This window comes from Adiantum capillus-veneris, chromosome 27 (assembly GCF_014529385.1).
Source record: "Adiantum capillus-veneris isolate H3 chromosome 27, ASM1452938v2, whole genome shotgun sequence".
Classification (NCBI taxonomy): Eukaryota; Viridiplantae; Streptophyta; class Polypodiopsida; order Polypodiales; family Pteridaceae; genus Adiantum; species Adiantum capillus-veneris.
This window is the reverse complement of record NC_140957.1, coordinates 3,673,090-3,695,626: the sequence shown is the minus strand read 5'-3', so window position 1 is coordinate 3,695,626 and position 22,537 is coordinate 3,673,090. Positions and strand designations below refer to the sequence as shown.

General features: G+C 43.8%; 1 protein-coding gene and 1 pseudogene across 1 annotated transcript in view; both read right to left on the bottom strand.

Annotated features, from left to right (window-relative positions):
- LOC147421419 (S-adenosyl-L-methionine-dependent methyltransferases superfamily protein) overlaps window positions 1–22,537 on the bottom strand; it is a 51,671-nt gene that overhangs the window by 11,454 nt on the left and 17,680 nt on the right. The window lies entirely within an intron of this gene.
- LOC147421420 (uncharacterized) lies at window positions 3,410–22,497 on the bottom strand (annotated as a pseudogene).

The following is a 22,537-nucleotide window of genomic DNA, read 5'->3' as shown; positions in this document are numbered from 1 at the left end:
TCGCCTCCACCACATGTAATGAAGTCACGTACCAAATATTCACTATTCAAGAAAAGTGTATCTCAGCTTACAATCGTGCTACTTTGAAATTCAAAAATGCCGGCTGACAGCAAGAGGAAAAGGGAAAATCCCAGCTATATTTCGAGGAAAGTAACGTACAAAATATTCACTGTTCAAGAAAAGTGTATCTCAGCTTACAATCGTGCTACTTTGAAATTCAAAAATGCCGGCTGACAGCAAGAGGAAAAGGGAAAATCCCAGCTATATTTCGAGGAAAGTAGCGTTAAAATATCTAAAATTAGCTCAATTTTATCAAATTTTCCTTATTGCATGTGACACACATCTTGACATCAAATCTCTTCCATTAGCTTGAACAAGATTCACATCTACAAGAAGTTGAATACGTAAGACCAAACGGTTGCATCCTATGTTGCATAGCATGGTTGTATGGCCACAATGGCCCTTAATATGCATTTTAGTCGATTTTTTGAGTTTTTGGCCCTATTTTGGTCCATTTGTCCCACTCTTCGGCCTTTCCCTATTTTGCAGGAGTCTAGGCAATATATATGTGCCCCTTACCCCTCATTGTCTGCAACCGGCCAATACACAATAAAGGGCGGTACAACTTCAAATACCTTGTTAATTACACACCGAGGACTCAGAAGAAAGAGAACACACATGCGTCTAGCAACTAGATTGCCGTTGCACACACGAAGACAGACACCTTGTAGGCCCCAAAGACCGGCATCCCTTGAAGTATTTCTTTCTTCAACTAGAAACAAACGATCCGAACACAAGACACACCAAGCTGTCCAAACCTGTCAAGGGGCTGAGATTGTAGGTTTTTGACTCAATTTTGGCAACATAACGCACCGAAATCTCTGTAGGTCGAAAGTACAAGTACATAACGGATTTCCCTTGCATTTTAGAAGCTTTTCGGTGAGCTGTGAGTCAATGTCATCATGCTGTAATTTCCTCTTTTGGTCACATACAAGTGCCCAAACTTCTGTATAACCACCCCAAGGCTTCCTCGAGGCTTCCAGGATGTTATCTTGTAGTTTTGGTGCGAAACCCTAAACCTCAAAATAAACGCAGTGAGCTGTAATTCTCTGTTTTGAATCGTTTTGAGCAGAGCAATCACGTCTATGAGTGTCTCAGGAGCTCCTACACGCAATGGGACACTTCCCCTTTGATTTGGACGAATTTTCACGTGAGAAAACTCTCCTATTTCCCAATCTCTCGGGATGGAACTGTGCGTACCTGTGGGGGATTAGCAATTAGCTAATCTGGTTCCTTTTCAAAAGGTTCTTGCCTTGGCAAACGCGCATAAAACCCACAAGACTGTACATAATCATCTGAGAAGCCCAATTAGTGGGGCATTACCATATGTGTAAAGGAGGGAGAGATGCACGCAAGCAGAATCATCGTGCTACATGAGATAGGAGAGAGGTAAGCTTTCCACTAAACCTTGAAACCTGAAAATCCACTCACAACTAAGCCAAAGCTGCCCCTTTCTCTTCTTGAGCGCCCCGGCCCCCCCTCAGTTGGCCCCCTACTTGCGCCCCTTACTTGCAGATGATGACTAGTTCCTTCTGACAAGTGTGCTTTATGCCCTTATGGTTCACCGTTCACTTTCCTAATCCCTCCTAACTTAAAAAGTTGTTCAGTGACTTGTCGCATGGCCCAGATTATATTAGGGCGCATACATGCTTCCATACTCATCAAAATTCAGTGCTAAATGGCCCAACCACTCACCGACTGAACGACCTAGATTCCCCATGTGAGAAACCCATTTGGCTACAGCTGTTTCACACTGGCTATGCAATGTCCACTTGCAACTTTCAAGGGTTTCGGGGGAAAACAAGCAAAAGTAAATGAATAAAAATATATATTGAGTATATAGAGAAGGCAACAAGAAAAATACACATCTTGGTGACATACCCCCCTTGAAATACTGCAAGCGACCTATGCATGCCAATACTACTTGCTGCATCAACTCATATCACATATACTCTATGTTGGAAATCTAACACATGCAAATCTAACACATGCAAATCTAACACATGCAGACTTAAATGATTAAAAATCCCACCAACCTACATGTATATCAAACATAGAAGTCTTTTAGTGTACTCTCAAGTACAAACTTCTGTACTCAAATTCTATATGGAGAAAAGTAGATAGCAATTGCTTTACTGCTCCTTTGATGTCACGTGTGCACTTCACTTGCGCTACGAAGACATGCTTCTGCTACAATCTAGCATGAGTCATTAGCTTAGGACCTAGCCTGGCACTTTGTGAGCCTCTAGCAGGACGTGCATGCCATGCCGGTCGTGGTTGCATACCCTCTCTTGCACAAGTACAGCATTTCAGCATATAAGCAAATTGCCGCATGAACCACCTCTTAGCCTGGCACTTGATTTATTAATAAGTGATTTTTCAGCCAATTTATTCCTTGGCCGTGGGGCTGAATTAGAGCTTGCTCGACCCAGCAAAAGACTCCTATATAGGCAGCCCATTGGGCACTTGGAGAAGGCTGAGGACACAGGAGGCAGCAACACCCCTGAGCACCAAGCAGTGCCCGCAGTACCAACCAGCCCCCTGGCGTTTCTCTCAGTAGTGTTTTCCTCAAAACTTCCTTGGCGGTTTCAGCCAGAACAGCCAGCAGATTTCAGCCCGTCGTGTCCTCGGCGATAGCTTTCAGCCCCTAGCCTCGTCATGGTCGGAGACCCTAGCCATCGACATCGCTAGCAATTTCCGGCATTCAGCCATAGCATCGTCGTCGTCGTCGTAGAACCCAGCAGTACCTCGTTGTTGTCATCATCGTCATCAACATAGAACCCCTCACTACCTCGTCGTCGACGTCATCGTCGTCGACATAAAACCCATCAGTACCTCGTCGTCGTCGTCAACATAGAACCCATCAGTACCTCGTCGTCGTCATCGACATAAAACCCCTCAGTACCTCCTCGTTGTCGTCGACATAAAACCCATTAGTACCTCATCAACATCGTTATCTTCGCCGACACAGGACCCATCAGTACCTCAACACCCCTTAGTGCCCATCAATACCTCAGTACCACGCCATACCCTTCAATATCTCAGTAGTACCCAACATCGGTAGCATCAATACCCATTAGCATCAACATCTCAACATTTAGTCGTTGTATCAACATTGTGCAAAAATAAAGAAAGTACTTGCTCTGGCAACAGAGCAAGGGGGCCTTGAGGGTTTGGGACCCGACATTCGGTGTCGTCTCTTTTCTCTCTCTCTTGTGCCTCTCTCTTTCATTCAGTTCAGTTCAATTCATTCAAGTGAGTAAAGTGTCCCTTGTGTTTGTGCGGAGTACTAGATCCGAGCTAAATCCTTAAACACTTCCGCTACGCCTGACATTTAAGCATCATGAACCATGCTCTAACATTGCTCCAGAGAGCTACATCAAGTCACTATGGGTTCGGATTGGAGCTTCAAGGTAAAGTTGCAGTAACTGAGGTGAATCTACCAGTTCGACCACTGCTATCCATTTTGCATCCATTGGTGAGCAGCTCTTGAATTTCACCAAGTAATGTCTTGCAACTTTCCCTCTGACTTTCCTTTCTTTATGTGCCATAATTTGTTCAGGAACAAGAATTTCATCCAATTCTTCGACTTCATGTTGTTCCTCTAGAACCATATTCACTGGCACATCACCAGCAAAGGGCCTTATAAGGCTCACATGAAAAGAATTATGTATCTTCCATCCTTCTAGTAGCTTCAATCTGCAAGCCACATCGCTAATCTATTTTGAAATCTGAGAAGTTCCATAATACCGCATGCTCAACTTAGGAAACAAAAGTTCCTTGCCTTTCCTTTTCCTTGACCTCATCTTTTCAAAGCACAAAAGTACCCAATCACCAAGTAAAAATACAAGTTCACTACAGTGAGCATCAACAGTTTTCTTTTGGTTAGCTTGAGTCTTTTCAAGAGCTATCTTTATCTTCCTGTATGCTACATCCGTTGCTAAATCAGCTTTATCTCAAGGAAATATAATTCTAAATGAATTAGTGGATTTATAAGTGAGAGGGTTTTCTCGCTCAAGACATCCAAGTATAGATATTTATAGTGCATCATTCAGAGTAACGACGAGAGATGAACAGGAATATCTGTGAGGCCAGCAAGAACAGGTATTTCTGATGAGTCACATCAAATGGGTGACAAAGAGCATCGAGAAGAAGTATTCGACCATCCAAAACGGACATCTCACATGCGTCATGGGATGGGTGACAGAGCATCACGAAGGAGATTGTACCATAAGTTCAATGAGAAAGGACAAGGTGATGGGTATTCCTGATGCGTCACAGGATGGGTAACGGGAGCATCGGAAAGGGAATATTCCATAGTCAAGAGGTATTCCAAACTGAGTTAGAATTGTGCATAAGAGATGAGGCAAGCACTTGAAAGATGGGTCCAGAAGAAACTTTGAGGAAATGCAGTTGCTTTCTGAAAAAGCGAGTTGCTTTTCGGAAAAGCAAATGCTTTTCCGTAAAGGAGCCTATGTTAGCATTACATCTATGCATGAGACTCCATCCAAGGACCCCTGGGTTGTGATTCTGTAAGCATGGTTTTCAACTTGTAAACTTTTACTCAATTTTTAGCAGGTTCATAGCATTTTATTCAATGCCCACCCACTGAAACCGGCCCGTGGGGCGGTAGACGTTAGCTTTCACCCGATTCTTTAACACTTGACTTTACGACACAAAGCAATGACTTAAGAGGAACCTGTAACTGAGACTGGAATTACACTTCAAAACAAAAGCACAGCCAAGAAGCTAGAATGCTCCCAAGCAGACAGTGACACCTGTAGGCCCCAAAGGTTGGCGCCCCTTTCGGTACTTCTTTATTCTTTAACAGAGGGAATAAAACCTGTGATTTCCTACAAGCTGTCCCACACAATCCGGGCTGAAATCCATCTGTTCTAGCCCGATTTTGGCAACATAACCATACTAGGACGCTTCACAGTCAATATCCCCGCACAATAGATGACTTTCCCGACGCATACGGACATTTTGCAAAACCTGGCAAGAATCTACACCACACTGAATTCTCTGTTTTCTGCCCCGAAAATGCGCCAGATCACCTCTACAGCGGTCCCCTCTCGTCCTCAAACCTCCTGGGGGTATTAGGGACCGTTTAGGGCCGAAACCCTAAACCTGCAATAATACACAGCAGGCTGTCCCTGTTTCGGGCTCTGTTTCACGTGCCGGTCGCATCCATAGCAAGTCCTCGAGCTCCCGCACCTGTAGGGCTACTTGCCCTTTGAATCGGACGAGATTTCTCACGTGAAACCTCTCCGAATTCACTTGTACCTGCGGGGGATTAGCCACTAGCTAATCCAGTATCTGTGCAAGAGACTCTTGCCTCGGCAATCACGCATGAACCCACACAACTGTACATTGGTCAAATGAGAAGCCCACTTGAGGGGCATAACATATCTGCTCGTAGGCGAGAGAGAGAGCGTGCAGGGCATCACTCCTGGCACCGCACTGTACATAAGAGGGTAAGCAAGCACTCCATAGCTCTTGCACCTATTGCAATCCACCTTCCGCTGAAAATGGCGCCCCTTTTCTCTTGTAGACTCGCCCCATCTCTCCCAGAGTGGCAGAATTGCTCACAGAGTGACACCTTGCCCAGTTTCCGACTTTGGCCAACTTGGCTAAAAATATCTTAACTGGTGCGTCAGTTGACTTGGTAGCAGAGCAATAAAATGTTCCCCTTGTCATTCCAAAGCTAATGACGCGAACACATTTTCAGGTCCAAAATAGCAGTTCCCTAAATTTTAGGAGATGCTTCCATGGCACTCACACGTGTCATCTGATCATCAATCACCACTGGAACCACATCGAAAAATGCAATGTTGGCCAGCTATCAGGTGATTTACACTCGTAGCCCCATCGTGGCTAACCTTAATCTATTTGTCCAACTTTAGTGCTCATTGGCCATCCGGCCTAGACTCTCACTGTCTGCCTCACATCATGCAACTCGGGCATTGGCATTTCCAGAGGGGTGCTTTAAAACAAGTCAAATAAAATTCCCCCAAAAAGAAATCAACAAGTAAAGTTAGTTGCCACAGACTCGTGACAGCCACCCACTTAATGCAGATAAAAAAAGCAGCAAAATCTCTCTCTCTCTCTCTCTCTCTCTCTCTCTCTCTCTCTCTCTCTCTCTCTCTATCTACTTGCAAAAAAACACGAAGTTGAAGCTTCTCTCAATGAGACTGTCAAGGCGGCTCAACAAGAAGCCAATGCGACAGCGTATAAGAAGATCGACAACGAAATCCAAGCAGCCTTACAAGAATGCCGGCTACAAGAATCCCTTGCCCTCAAGACCAAAATTGGAGGACTCTCTTCACCACAGTGCACCAAGGAGGACACCCTCAAAGAAGCCATCACCAAGCTTAATGACACTCCTCAACCAATCGACATCGAGCCCGACACTGTCTCTTGGATCAATGACACGCATATGCATGTACCACTTGGCCAATGTATCCTCACTTTCAAAAACAAAGAAGAACAGACAAGGCTGCTATGCCAATTCTACCGCCTCAAGGGGACAAAGCTTTGGATCGCCGAGGAATTGACAACCAACTCAAGCATAAAGCAAGCGAGCTCAAAAAGATGCATGAAGCTCGTAAACAAGTGTAGATGGCTGAGACAGTCTCACTGGGTGGGAACCGGCTCTTGTGAGATGAACAGTGGATCAGTCAGTAATTACCACGATAGTTACCACAGTAATTCCCAAGGCATATAAATAGGACCCATTACATTGTAATCGGGTTGGCATGAATCGGGTCATTTGTCGGCTGTACTTCTGCTTAGATTTTGATTCATAATCCTTAGTTCCCGAGTTGTTCTTGAGCTACAACATCCTTATCTGGTAAATGAGCAATCTACCGTGGTGGTAAAGCCATCATTCACGAGTTTCGAACTCCCAAGCCAGCTCCCTCTCCACCTGACCCCCCTTAGGTTTTGATCTTGTTCTTATCCTTTTTTCTTTCCCCCTTGATGGACCCTCAGTCCCCAACTGATATGTATCTAACGCCTTCATTCCAAAAGAACAGATGTAATGTTTTGTTTTGGTTCCATGGGTCATATCTGACCTCCGTGGATAATTAAATCTCTCTCTCTCTCTCTCTCTCTCTCTCTCTCTCTCTCTCTCTCTCTCTCTCTCTCTCTCAGAAAAGCCTCACTCTATTCCTACCAGCTGCCGAAGCTATAAGAGCGGTCTCTCTGTCACTCTCAGGCATCAGAAGAGCCAGCAATAAAGAGTTCAGCCATGCCGCCGCAGATTTCAACCAAGAAGGACGGCAAAGGAGTAAGACAAGCAAGGCGCCAGTGTTTCCCCCATGCTGTTGAATAGAGATGCCCGAGAAGGGACTTTGTGTTTAGGAAAGCAGAGTTGCTGCTAAGATTTCTATGGAAGAGGACTCTAAGAATAGAGTCGAAATAGAGTTATAGGGATGCCATGATCTGAGTCTGGAAGGTGAGTTCAAGAGCTGAGAACCAAGGTTCTCGAGGATTTCTAAATAAAAAACGGAGGTTCCTAGGAATAGGGTTTTGCCCTGAGAATAGGAAGCTAAGGCTTCCGAGCACCATCGAGTCTGATCTAGAACGAATGTGGTAATACGTTTGGTTCCAGTACTTGTATCAAGACTTCTCCCAAGTGATAAAGATACTCTTACGGGGGGGGATCAACCCATCTTTTGTCCCCAGTACGGTGTCGATCTTCTTTCTCTCTCTTTCTCTCTCTATTAATTGACTTCAATAGTAAGTGATAAACTCCATTTATCCGAGTATATTTGATATTGTTATGCGCTCCCCTTTGTGAAATCATCCGTATCTTGTACATACTTGTCTGTCTCAAATATCTTGTCCTTAATCTGGAAAATGGGTGGTCCACTATCTCAAATGGCGCCTTGCATGTTGATGAATGCACTATGTTTTTGTAAGCAGATTCAACCGATGGTAGATAGTGTTGCCTATTCTAATTGTCCATCTGTTTGTGGATGAAACGAAGATGAGAAATGTAGCGTAGTGCCCATGTTCTCAAGCAATGCCTTTCAGAAAACACTAATCATACGTGAATCCCTGTCACTGACAATTAACTAAGGCATCCCATGGTACTTGACAATATTACGCATAAATATCTTGACCATGTGTTCTGACTTTATCTTCTTCCTAGCATGAATAAAATGGGCTTGCTTGTTGAACCTGCAAATGATAGTCCAAATCCCATCATTTCCTATTGGTGTTCTTGGAAGATCAAAAACAAAGTTCATCGCTATGCTTTCCCATGGCCTATCATGAATCGGCAATGGTTGTACCAATCCCGGTGCTTTCTGCCTATCACACTTGACCTTCTTGCATACTAAGCATAATCTTACAAAAGCATCAACATCTCGACGCAAAGCTAACCAATAAAAAAATGTCTCAACTGTCACAAACTGGTGATGTGGCGTGCCACAACACACACATACACTCTCTGCTGGGATGACGTGGCTGCCCATTACACATAAATGGTGACGTGGCTGGCTGCAATTCGGCAGTCCCCGCAATTCACGGAAAATCTGCCAAGTGGCCAGGCTGTACGGATCCCGCAAATTCCAGCGCAAAATGCGGAGCTGACACGTGGCAACAGCGGAATAAAGCAGGGCAGTTTGCGGCAGCTTTTGGCTTTTGGCTTTTGGCTATGCATATTGAGAGAAAGAGAGCTCTTCTGCTTTATTTTAAAAAGCTAATTATTTTCAGCTTTTGGAACTTGCTTTATTTTACAAGCAAGAGAGAGAAAGAGCCTTTGCTTTATTTGGGCTTTTCATTTTCAGCTTTTGGGTACTGCTTTTAGCATTCCTTGTAACCTTTAAATACGCAGGTAGGCCTCTCACAACTCAGAGGATCTGGACGCAGAGTCTGAGAGTGAGCGCCTGCCTGCACTCTTGTACTTTGAACACAGATTAATACAAAAAGAAATACCGAAAGGGGCGCCAGTCTTTGGGGCCAATATCTCTAGGCACAGAACTCCGTCGGGCCATTGTCGAATCAATTGTGAACTATGAACTGTTTTGAAGTGATTATTAGTGGTCTCCGGTAGAATCTCGACTTTGGAGTATCCAAGTCTGTTACAGTGGTATCAAAGCACGGCCGATTTCTCTTCTACGAGAAATCCGATCCCTTTTTTTTTTCGGCGGCACATATGGCTTCACGCAAAGATCAATCGACTCCCTTTGCATCCGGGGATGCGGGAAGGGATCACAACGAAGATTCACGCGAGGAGTACGGCCCGCCTCGGCCTACTCAGGCAGAGCGTCAAGAGATGGAGCGTCGACAATTGATCGGCGATGCAACAAAGATGATGCTTAATTTTGCCAAGGACCCGAAATTGGTAAAATATATGAGCAAGACTTCTTTCGAGCAGCTGCACACGCAGTGGCAGAAGACCACAAAACCACCCCGAAAACCCGCTCTCAAGAAACCTCCTACTCCCAAGAAGTATACAGAAAAAGAATTAGAAGAGGTGGTTGATGCACAAATTGCTCAGTCTTTTGACGCGCTGAACAAAGCTAAAAAGCACGCCAAAAAGAAGAAGAAAGGCACTGACTTCCCAGGTTATTTGGGTCGTCAGTCTACATTTGAAAAGGCAAGAAAGCAGAAGAAGCGTGTTCGATTTGAAGGAGTACCCAGTTCTTCTTCTTCTTCTTCCGACAATTCTTCTAGCTCATCTGACTCGAGCGAAGAAGGCAGAAAAGGCAAAAAGCGAAGCAAAAAGCAACGCTTTGGAAAGGCAAGAAAAAGGCAAAGAAGTCTAAATCTCGCCCAGTGATTGAGAGTTCTACAGAGGACTCGTCTACAGACAGTTCGGACACTGATGACAGCAACTTTTACGCAAAGAAGAAGAATTTTTATAAAGCCAACTAGTATGACTTTTTGGAAGACAAAAGCAAGAAAGTCCGAGAGTTTAAGGAAGGTGGACAATCATTTAAATTTGACACGTTTCTGGTTATAGAGATGCTTCGAAGGATTTGTCTTTTGTACAGTAGTTTGACATCGCTTTCACGGAAGGGCGTTACTCAGAGCACTCTAAGATTCGGAGAGCTGCCTCTTACTTTAAGGGGAATGCTTGAACTTGGTGGTCCACGCTTCTATTAAACAAGACTGCGACAGTTAAATGGCTGAAATTCAAGAGGCTTTTTATTTCTTCTTGGTTGACTTGAGAGTATGAACGCGACATACGAACTACCTGGAACCATCTTCGGATGACCAAGAAGGATACAGTGGACACTTATTGCGAGAGGTTATGGAGCTCTTTTCTACCCCCCTCTTCATTAAGAAGATCTCGTTCAAGGAACAGATTCAGCGGTTTGCCTTGGGTCTACCTACAAAGATCCGAGATCACTGCTTGGAACAAAAGTCAGCTTCCATTCAGGAGTTGATGAGTCATGCGAAACGGGGTTTTGCCATTCACTCAGGTAGTTTGACCTACCCCACCAATGAGATCATGACATAAAGAACCGAACAGACTTCGACAAATGAAAGTAGAAAGAGGAAGAGCAACCCAAAAAAGAAAGATGCACCACCCATATTCACTCCTCGGGAGAGAGCTCGCTACATCAAGGAGGGGAAGTGCTTTGGATGCGGGGAAACTGGACATATCTCCGCGAAGTGCCCTAAACAGGCACAGAAAGAACAGAACGACAAGGACGACAAGAGGCCTAAGAGTTCGAGAGCAGCTGAAGAACGTGGAAGAAAAGGCAAGATGAAAACAGGACTGGTTCCAGATTGCGTGAGTACCGATCCCAGCACGATGGACGAGAGTACAAAACTTTGCCAAGCTTGGGGCAAAGTGAAAGACCAAGAAGCCCTGATCTTCTTTGATGGAGGAGCCAAGGCCAACTTTATTTCACCAGAATTGGTGACGTGGCTCGAGATCACTCCCGATCGGATGGGACCACTTGCGAAGGCAGTTCTAGCGGCACCCGGCAGAGACGTAGCCATTACACCTGTCATTGGCAAACTTCGGTTGCATTGTCAGGGGTATTTGGGGCATGAGGACTTTTACATAATGCCTTTGGAAGGTTGGATGTCCTCTTGAGAATTCCCTGGTACCACAAGAACAACGCCGTGGTCGACTATCGGGCAAGGAAAGCGACGTTGACCACAGAGAAGGGCAGAACCATTGTACTTGATATAAAACTTAAGGGCGAGTATGTCCCTATTGTATCGGGTTCGGCCATTTCTAAATTAATGAAATCTAGTCTGATTGTTTACTCGATCTTTTTGAAAGAGTTGAGTGATGAGGATAGGACCAATATGTATGAACTTGATAAAGAACGCCAAGATTTTCTCCAGTCTCATGCCGATTGCTTCTCAGAGGGCCTGCCAGGCGAGTTACCACCTGCAAGTCCTGAAGATCATACCATTGATCTGATACCTGGAAGCACACCAACAAATCGGCCACCTTACCATGTGAGCCGAGCCCAGAACGAAGAGATTATGAACCAAGTGAAAGACCTCTTGGAAAAGGGTCTTGTCGAGCCTAGTACTTCACCGTATTGCTCTCAAAGTGTCGTTGGTTTTGAAGAAAGACGGATCTGGAGAATGTGCATCGTTTGTAGAGCTCTCAACAATATCGCCATCAAGAACAGATTTCCGATTCCTAGGATCGATGATATACTCGACAGATTACAAGGATCCTCGTGCTTTAGCAGGATCGATTTGAAGAGTGGATATCATCAGATCAAAATCGGGCCGAAAGACGTCTAAAAGACAGTCTTTCGGATGACTTTTGGGTTATTTGAGCTTTTGGTGATGCCTTTTGGCCTAACCAATGCTCCTGCGACATTTAACCGGATGATGGAAACGATTTTTTGAAAGTACAGGCTATTTGGCACTTTCTTTGATGACATCATTGTTTTCTCCAAGGATGAGGCAGAACATAGAGTACATCTGCTTCAAGTCTTTCAGGCATTACGAGATCACAAGTTGGTGATTAATGCAAAGAAAAGTGAATTTTTCCTACCAGAGATACACTTTTTGGGACACATTGTGTCAGCAACAGGAGTGCAGATGGATCCGGCCAAGATAGAGACTATCCGTGATTGGCCCAATTTGAAGAATGTCCATGAAGTTAGAAGCTTCTTGGCATTGTGTTCGTACTATAGACGGTTCATTCGAAAGTTTGCAAAGGTTGCTTCCCCTTTGCATATCTTGACACAAAAAGGAGTCCCTTTCTCGTGGGGACCCACAGAGGTGACTGCCTTTCTGACTTTGAAAGAAAAATTGACTACGGGACCAGTTTTGACTTTGCGGACTTGCAAAAGTCATTTGAAGTATATTGTGATGCTTGTGGTCGTAGTCTGGGTGCGGTCTTAATGCAAGAAGGCCATGTCATTGCTTACGAGAGCCGTTTGTGGAATTGACAGCACAGATTTATGAGAAAGAGCTTTTGGCGGTTATCCATGCTCTTACTTAGTGGCGGCATTACCTACTCGGAGCGGATTTTACCGTCTTTACAGACCATCAGAGTCTACGCTACTTCTTGTCATAGAAGCAGCTATCGGAAAAGCATATGCGGTGGGCGAACATCTTGTCACGGTTTCACTTCCAGAATGTCCATGTTCAAGGATAGAAGAACTTGGTGGCAGATGCTTTGTCTCGGAAGCCGTTGGTTCTGGCTATTTCCACGATACATCATAGGAGCTTCGAGGATATGATCAACCAGTATGCCACAGACACGGATTTTGCAGACGTTTTCACACAGATACGGGATGGGGAGACAGTAGCGGGATAATCCATTCGGGATGGCTACTTGATGAGGAAAACCATGTTGTGCATTACACAGCCGTTGAGGGAAAAGGTTATGATTGAATGCCATTGTCCACCTTTAACGGGTCACCGCGGCATTGCTACCACCTTGAAAGGGGTACAGAGATACTTCTTTTGGCAGAGACTCAAGAAGGATGTGGATGAGTTTGTGCGTAGTTGCTTGGTATGCCAGAAGGTCAAGTTTGACAAGCATAAAGCGCAGGGATTGTTACAGTCTTTGCCCATACCCACCCGCCCCTGGGAAAGTATTGCAATGGATTTCATTTTTTATCTCCCAAGAACACAGAGTGGTCAAAATGGTATCTGGACTGTTATTGACAGATTTAGCAAGCAGGCTCATTTCATTCCATTGAAGAAAACAGTCAAGCGGGATCACTTAGCGAGACTGTTTGTGGCCTAGATTTTCAGATTACATGGCATGCCCGAGACGATTGTCTCCAACAGGGACCCCAAATTTACGAGTTTGTTTTGGAAGGCAATTTGGGAGAACATTGGCACGCGGTTGCAGTTCTCGTCATCTTTCCACCCGCAGACTAACGGGCAATCTGAGATTGCCAATTCAGTGGTTTTAGATTTATTGAAGTCTTATATCTCGGATCGGAAGACTCTATGGGAAAAGTATCTACCTTTGGTGGAATTTGCCTACAATAACACGATACACTCTTCGACGGGGAAGGCGCCATTTGAGATTATTGAAGGTGCTGCGAAGGTTCCACCCTTCCTTAGCACAAAAGATAAGATTTTTGAAGCTGATGAGTACACGCGTGACTTAGACACGGCTTTTACCAAGGTCCGCGAGGCTTTGCAGAAAAGGCAACGGATCGCCATCGTCGCGATTTGAAATTGAAGGAGGATGATTGGGTGCTCTTATGTTTTGAAAAGGCACACCTAAGAAAGAAGAAGGGAAAGGAGAGGCTTTTTCCAAAGCTTAGTATGAGATACTATGGACCTTTCCAGATCTCCGAAAAGATCAATGATGTCTCCTTCCGACTGAAACTGCCTGACACTTGGAGGATTCACAATGCATTCCATGTGAGTCTCTTGAAAGGTGATGTGCCCGAAGATGGGGAGCCTGATGAGCAACCCAAAGTGGAAGAAAACGAGGAGATCCTTGTTCCTGAACAGATTTTGGCACATAAGGACAGAAAGCATGAGGGTAAAGTACGGCGGCGGTTCTTGGTTAAATTCAAGAACTATCCTGCATTGGATGCAAAGTGGATGGAGGAGGAGGACCTAGCGAATACTCCTCAGATTGTGAACCTTTACCTTGAAGCTTTTGGTTTAGCATAGTCTCTTCCAAATGGAACCCAGAATTCAGCTTGGCCGGAGATCTGGTGCAGTGGGTTTGCACAAGAGGGGAGTTACTCCGCTCCTTTGTCAGCAGATGCCTTGATTTTTGAATACTAGAGTCACTGATGTCTCTTTGAGCTTCAGGGATACTGAGAGCTGACAGTATTCTATTGTATGACTTTATGAAATGGAATTCCGGGAAAGATATGAAACTAATTTGTTCTTGACTTGTTTTTAAGTGCAGGAACTGATAGACGAAATGACTGCAGCATTTTGGTCAGAATGATCTCGAATAGATATGGTTGCAATAGAGGTTAGTCAATCGGGCATCTATGAGGTCTTGAGTGGATCTAGATGCGATTGCTAACTGTATTGCCGATAAATCATGCTCTAAGATGAATGAATGTTGAATGTGATTTGTCATGTGATGTCCTTGTGATGTCAAGTGATGTCTTGTGATGTGACTGTCGATTGGTACATGTGCTAGATGTGTGTTCCTAGTGCGTCGGTACTAACAGTCAGTGTCTGCTAAGATAGTTTATGGCTTCTGTCTATTTTGCAGGCATAATCGAGGGCGATTACAATGCTTTCAAGAGGGGGGTATGTCGCAAACTGGTGACGTTGAGTGCCATAACACACACACATACACTCTCTGTTGGGATGACGTGGCTGCCCATTACACATAAATGGTGACGTGGCTGGCTGCAGTACGGCAGTCCCCGCAATTCACGCAAAATCTGCCACATGGCCAGGCTGTACGGATCTCGCAAATTCCGATGCAAAACGTGGAGCTGACACGTGGCAGCAGCGTACGGAATAAAGCAAGGCAGTTTGCGGCAGCTTTTGGCTTTTGGCTACGCATATTGAGAGAAAGAGAGCTCTTCTACTTTATTCTAAAAAGCTAATTATTTTCAGCTTTTGGAACTTGCTTCATTTTACAAGCAAGAGAGAGAAAGAGCCTTTGCTTTATTTGGGCTTTTGATTTTCAGCTTTTGGAATCTGCTTTTAGCATCCCTTGTAACCTTTATATACGCATGTAGGCCTCTCACAACTCAGAGGATCTGGACGCAGAGTCTGAAATTGAGCACCTGCCTACACTCTTGTACTTTGAACACAGATTAATACAAAAAGAAATACCGAAAAGGGGTGCCAATCTTTGGGGCCAATATCTCTAGGCACGAAACTCCGCCGGGCCAGTGTCGAATCAATTGTAAACTGTAAACTGTTTTGAAGTGATTATTTGTGGTGTCGCGATGGAATCTCGACTTGGAGTGTTTAAGTTTGTTACATCAACTGCCTTCCCTGTTGCATCAATTCCACGATGTCCAACGTATGGTGGAGCATGACTTTCAATCAAGACTTTTGGCCGCAACTCTTAGTGATGCATAGCTTGTTGGGCATCATGAGAAAATCGCTCTTACGTGTATAATGGTCATGACGTTGTCCATTAACAGGATGATCATAAATCCTTGCAAAATCTTCATCTTTAGCATATTGTCCTTTCATTTCATCCAGTTCATGGTGATATGAAATAGATACTGCAGAAACTTGTAACTTGCGAGACAACACATCTTTTCGCCTTCCACGTGGACAATCTAGAAATGAAACATGAACAAAATGTTTGCCCATCGCATGTGCAATTCTAACAGTTTAGCTTGAGTTAGAAAGTAACGCAAGGTCTAGTGATACGTTTGCACAACAAAATCAGCACCAAGCAAAAAGTGCTTCCAACCGGTGAGAGCATAAATAACTGCCCATATCTCTTTCTCGGAAACTTGTAAACTTCTCTCTCAATTGGAGAAAATTCTACTCGCATATGCCACTACTCGGCCACCTTGCATAAGAGCTGCACCAAGGCTGTTCCCACAAGCATCCATTGGACCACAAATGGTTTCGCAAGATTTGGCAAAATGATGACTGGATCTAAAGTCAACTTTTCTTTCAAGTGCTTGAAAGCTACAATTTCTTGAAGGTAACTCCCTTTCTCTGTAAGGCATGAAGTGGTGAAGCAATCTCAATGAAGTTGAAAATGAACCTCCTGTAGTTGAGACATAAGCCTAGAAAGCTTCGAGTGTCATGTCGGACTTCAAATCTTCCCATAACTTGATTGCCTCTAATTTAGAAGGATCCATACATACCCCATCCTTTGAATCAATGTGCCAAAGAAAGTGAATTTCTTTTTACTCTTCTTCGCATTAATGTGCAGCCTGTTCTTCGTAACTCATAGAAACTAGGGTCAAATGATCCCTATGCTCCTCTTCAAACTTTGAAAGACAATCATGTCATCAAAGAATGTACCCACAAAGTTTCTATGAGGTCTAAATATTATGTCCATCATTCTATTGAGCATGGCAGGTGCATTTGTAAGACTGAACAGCATGACAGCAACTCATAGAGACCAAATAATGTCGAAAGTAGTCTTATGAACATCTTCTCGCCTAATGCGTATCTGATGATACCTACTCTTTAAGTCTATTCTGTTAAACAAAGACGCTCCCTAAATCCATCCTCGGTATGGGGAACCTGTTCTTTATGGTGTTCTTATTTTAAAGCGCGGTAATCTATGCACATGCGCCACGAACCATCCTTCTTCCACACTAGGAGTACAAGCGAACAAAAAGGGGATGAACTGGGTTGAATCAACCAGTCCCTTCTCTAAAAGCTCATTGATCTAACTCATAATCTCAAGTCTCTTATGAAGTGATTCTCCTGGCAAAGAGTTGAAAAGACATCACTAGAACCACTTAGGAAAGTTGTCCTATCTTTATCTAAAGTAGACAAATTAGATACAACTTCAAGTATTTTTTTGCAAAGATTATACACATGAAATAGAAAAGCTGATAAAATTGGAACAGACTTGCCTTTAGGCTTTACATCAAGCACATGACTCTTTCCTCTATGTACAAGGGTAATCTTTTTGTCGTAAGTATCCACCATAGCATGCAACTTGTAGCACCATGGGATAACACATCACAACCCTCAAGTGGCATAATATGAAACTCTTCGGCATCCACATAACTCTGAATGTGCAAGTAAAGATTCCCCAAAATGGGAGTAACAAACTCTGAATGACTTGGGCATGCCAAACCTGCCTCACCCATCATACCCATCTCCTCTGCACAAATGTCAACTTTGATGCCAATTTTGGTGATATAAAATTTGTGCGGATTCCTCAATTAAAGAAAAGCAATACTATTTGATCCCTAACTTTGCCCCAAGATCTGCACAATCCCGTGGCATCTATGTTTGGCTGATCACCAACCAAATCTAGGACAAGTTGTAACAGACTTGAACACTCCAAGTCAAAAATCAACCGCGACAGCACCAAATAACCACTTCAAAACAAGTCACAGATCACAATAGATGTACACTGGCCCGGCGGAGTTCCGTGCCTAGAGATATTGGCCCCAAAGACTGGCGCCCCTTTCGGTATTTCTTTTTATATTAATCAGTTCAAAGTACAAGAGAGTGGCTAGGGTTTCACTCTCAGACTCTACGTCCTGAAAGCAAAAGCTCTTTTCCCTCTCTCACAGAGAGTTTCTGAAGGCAAAAGCAAATTCTCTCTCTCTCTCTCTCTCTCTCTCTCTCTCTCTCTCTCTCTCTCAATGAGAGCAATAAAAAGCAATTATGCTTTTCTGGCCAAAAGCTGAGATTTGCGTCGCTCAAAAATATCCCAAAATAAGAAATAAAAAAATGGTTAACCTCCGCGATTTCTGGAATTAGGGTTTTTGGCAAAAATTAGGGTTTGCAGGAATTTTAGGGTTTCTGGCAGAAATTAGAGTTTCTGCTGTCCGTAGCCACGTCATCACTTTGTGGCACAAGTCCTGCATTGGGACCTGTCCCAAATCAGGGACAAGTCCTGCACTGGGCTTTGACTATTTTCCTTTATGCTCTAACTTGTCATCCTTATCCTCTACTTCCTTTGTGGACATTGATTTGCAACATGGCCCTCTTCTTCACAAGTAAAGCATTTCTTGGCTCCTCTTAGAGCTTTTCTTCAAAAGATTTGCCAAAAAAATGCCTTTTCTATCCTTGACCTTGCCCAAAAGAAGGTTTAAACTGCTTCTGGACTTGTCAGCTATACCAATAGAGGGTTTCTTTGTGAAAGGTACAAAAGGCTTTGCTGCAACATTGCCCGTGGCTGAAAACCGTTTTCCCTAGGACTCTCTCTTGTTGCCTTTAAATCCACTGGAATTTCCTTGCAACAAATCATTGGCCATGTCGCATTCTCAATCAAGCATGATATTCATGAGATTTGTCTTTGTACAATAGTCCCTAATTCCCTTGGGCAATCTACGACAGTACTTCTCAATCTGTTATGACAATGGCACAAACTGGTAAGAGCATACTGGCAACAGTGCATCCCAAAACTACTTAGTGTACTCTTCACGGTTCTCACAGATTGCAGCATTTTTTCTATTGCCATGCTATCATCACAACCACTTTAAGAGTGTTTGTAAGCCACGCAAATGCAAAAATCTGCTTGAACTGGACCCATGTTGTAGGTGCTTGACCTTGGTTCCACAATCCGATCCACCACCAAAGCACATTTCCTTTCAAGAAAGTGGAACCCTTGCATATCTTCGAAGAATCTGTGAAGTTTCCACATGCATAAGCTGCATCAAATTGTTGTTTGAAGATCAAAGCCTTCAATTTTTCTTGTGTTCCATTGAAAGTTTCAAACTTCATTGCTTGCCTAGTGCCCACCTTCCTTGTATTCTTTTGGTTGCCTCAAAGGAGTAAACTTGTCATAAATAGGTGCCTTTAAAAGTGGTGCTCCAGAATTGACCATTCCAGCACTCGCATACCTCTTGTGAGTATATGGCTACAAAAAACCAGCCATATCAAAGTGCGTTCCATGCATTCTACAATTGACATAGGCACCCTGAAAACCTAGTTAAACACCTAGGTTTCCATACATAGGGTTAACCATGCATGGTTGCATTGCCCCAAATACATTTCCTGGCATATAACCCTGTAAACTTGTGGGAGGTCCAGTCATAGCCTAAAACATTGAACCACCTCCAAAATAACAAGGATATGAAGTAGCTTGAAACATTGAACCGCCTCCAAAATAACTAGGATACGAAGTAGGCGGCGGAATGGTCTGATAAACAGCTTGTTCATTACTCCCTTCACCATTCACAACAGCCTTCTGTCCAAGTACAGATGTTTCTTTGGACCTATAGAAAACATTGGACATCTTCACAGCCTGTTGCTCTACTGAAAGAGCTTTTCCTTGAGTGTCACGAGACCCCTCTGCATAAGAGACCTCCTTTTCTTGTGGCAGTATGGAAACAACCTTATTAGGAGCCTGCAGGAACTCCAGTATCCTCGGATTTTAAGCCAACTGTTGAAAAGTATTCATGAAACTCAACAATTCAGCTGTCCTCATCCAGTGGATTCATAGGTTGCTTCCCTTTGTCAACAACCCTTTGCAAACAAACAATCCGAACACTTATACAAAACTCTCCCACTCCAACCAAGCTGTCCAAACCTGTCGGGCTAAAATTGCAGGTTTTTGACCCAATTTCGGCAACATAACAGCACCAAAATCTCTATAGGTCGAAAGTACAAGTCCAGGACAGATTTCCCTTGCATTTTGGAAGCTTTTCGGTGAGCTGTGAGTCAATTTCAGCATGCTGTAATTTCCTCTTTTGGTCACTGACAAGTGCCCAAACTCTTGTACAAACCACACCAAGACTTCCCTGAGGCTTCCCGGATGTTATCTTGTAGTTTTGGTACGAAACCCTACACCTGCAAATAAATGCAACGAGCCGTATCCTCTGTTTTGGATCGTTTTGAGCGGAGCAATCACATCTATGACTGTCTCAGGAGCTCCCGCACCACGCAATGGGACACTTCCCCTTTGATTTGGACGAGTTTTCACGTGAGAAAACTCTCTTGTTTCGCAATCTTCACAATGGAACTGTGTGTACTTGTGGGGTTTAGCAATTAGGTAATCCGGCTCCTCTTCGAAAGGCTACCGGCTCCTCTTCAAAAGGCTCTTGCCTTGGCAAACGCGCATAAAACTTGTACATAGTCATCTAAGAAGCCCAACTAGTGGGGCATTACCATCATAGTAACAAGAAACGGCGTTTCGGGGGGCCCGAAATAGAAATGCCGTTTTCTCACCGTTTCGGATCGGAAGAAACTCCATTTCGAACCTTTTTTTTTAAGGGTCAATTTGAAGGGAAAAGGTAGGGGCTTGAGTGCCTCCTGCTCAAGACTAAGGAGCTACAAGAGGCCCTCAGGGCTCTCCGGAGGGGTAGTTGCCCAGAGGAGGGTGGTTTGACTCTGAGTTTCTTCTTGAAGTACTGGGAGGTGCTTGGTCGAGACCTCTGCAGTGCCTACCGACACATTTTGCACACAGAGGAGATGTTTGACATCAAGTTTCTTGTAGACCATATGTTGAAGGTTCTCAGTTTTGTCATGTAGATTCTAAAGTTTTGCACAATATGAAATTATAATCAATGACTTATCTTGCTAGGCTTCTTTTATATTGGTTTTTTAATAAATTAAAAAACCTCGTTTCTTAACCATTTTGGTCGAGGTCGAAACTTCGAAACTCCGGTTTTTCCGTTTTCGTTTCTACCATTTCCGTTTCGGGTTGTCACTATGATTACCATATGTGTAAGAGGGAGAGAGATGCTTCCATACTCATCAGAATTCAATGCTAAATGGCCAGACCAATCACCGACTGACCAACCTAGATTCCCAATATGAGAAACCCCTTTGGCCACAACCATTTCATACTGGCCACGCAATGTCTACTTGCACCTTTTCAAGGGTTTTGGGGTAAACGAGCAAAAATAAAATAAATAAAAATATGTATTACATATATAGAGAAGGCAACAAGAAAAATACACAGAAGGTAGCTTGAGAAATGCACGTCCCAAGAGGTGCACAGTGTAGGAGGAAGCGCTTCTGTGTGGCAGCTCAGATAGGGTTGACAACCGAGAATCAAGGGGTGCCACAAGGCAGACGTCAGCAGTTAATGAAGCAATTCTACAGTTGCAAGGTGATAAGGAAATCCCCACTAAGAGTGTACAAGAGCAGTACATAGTTGTTTCCTGCAAAAATGATACTCTGGGAAGAAGACACATGTACAATGTAGTCAGTTGTTGGTGACATTGTCAAGAGGTGGGAGTGGTTGCATAAGCGCAAAGAATATTAGCCTTATACAAACACGATGCTCTCTTCAATCGTCTTTCGCATCATTAGGAAGGAGATTGTGATTATAAACAACCCCACATGACATAATATGTCTCCTAGTGTACTTTTGGGATTAGATACAGTCCAGTGGACAAAATGCCAGAGGTAAGACCTCCCTCAAAAGCCCAAACCTTGTCCTCCACGTCACTTGTGTTTAAATCTGCTAGCTGTCCTACACCCTTTGTTTGGGAGTCATTTGTTGTAGAAGAGCCTTGTTGTTAATTGGTTCATCCAGTCTTGTGCATACCCATTAAGGAAGGAGTTGCTGTGTAAAACCTTTGTCATCGACTGACTCTCAGAAATGCCCCAAATCTAGCTTAAAGGGGCAATTGTTGGGCTAAGCCACCCTTGCCACAGCTAAACCACCTCCAATGCATTTGTAAGGTGTTTAAAGGCCCAAAAATAGAATGAGCTATTTCTCTCTAACGTGTACCATATCCGCTGCATCTTTCTTTTCCATGCCTCTCCTATGCCATCATCCAGCCTAGCTTCTGTACCGTTAATCTTGTTGTTCGTGAACAGCTACTGACGATCACTTTCATTTGTTACGGGATTATATTGAGTATGGTCACATAAATGCGAATATTATCCTACCAAAGACAATCTCACAAAGCCTCTTCCTCAAACTACAATAATTATCTTCATAGCGTTGGACCGACACCTCGCGCTAATAAGGAGCTTTTGGAAATTGTTTCATCACCAAATGGTGGTCCTTAGGTCGCATCTCATTAATGAATGCACTAAAAAAACGCAGAAGGCTTGAGGTTCTTGAGGAGTACAAAATGATAGCCCGGGGAATAATGAAATGGTGCCCTAGGCTAATACAAGCAATGGGTTAATGGTTTATAGCAAGAAATAATAAATTTAGGAACTTCATGACTAGGATCATTGCACTAGAAAAGACCAGCCGCTGCTCCGAAGAATACAAGGCTAAGGCTAGGCTGAGGACGCCCCCTATGGAGCTAGGCTAGGGGGCACAGGCTTTAAGTCTCTTCTTTTCTTGTTTAAGGCTAATCAGAGCTTTAATACTTCTTTTATGACTGGAATACGGCCTGCCTTAGGTATCTCGGTGACCATTCCAGATTTAAAGTACCTGCAAAAATCCAAAGTTTCCACTGTATATCTGTTTGCTCCCATCACATATTGCACACAAGTCACATGCTGACACCACCAGATG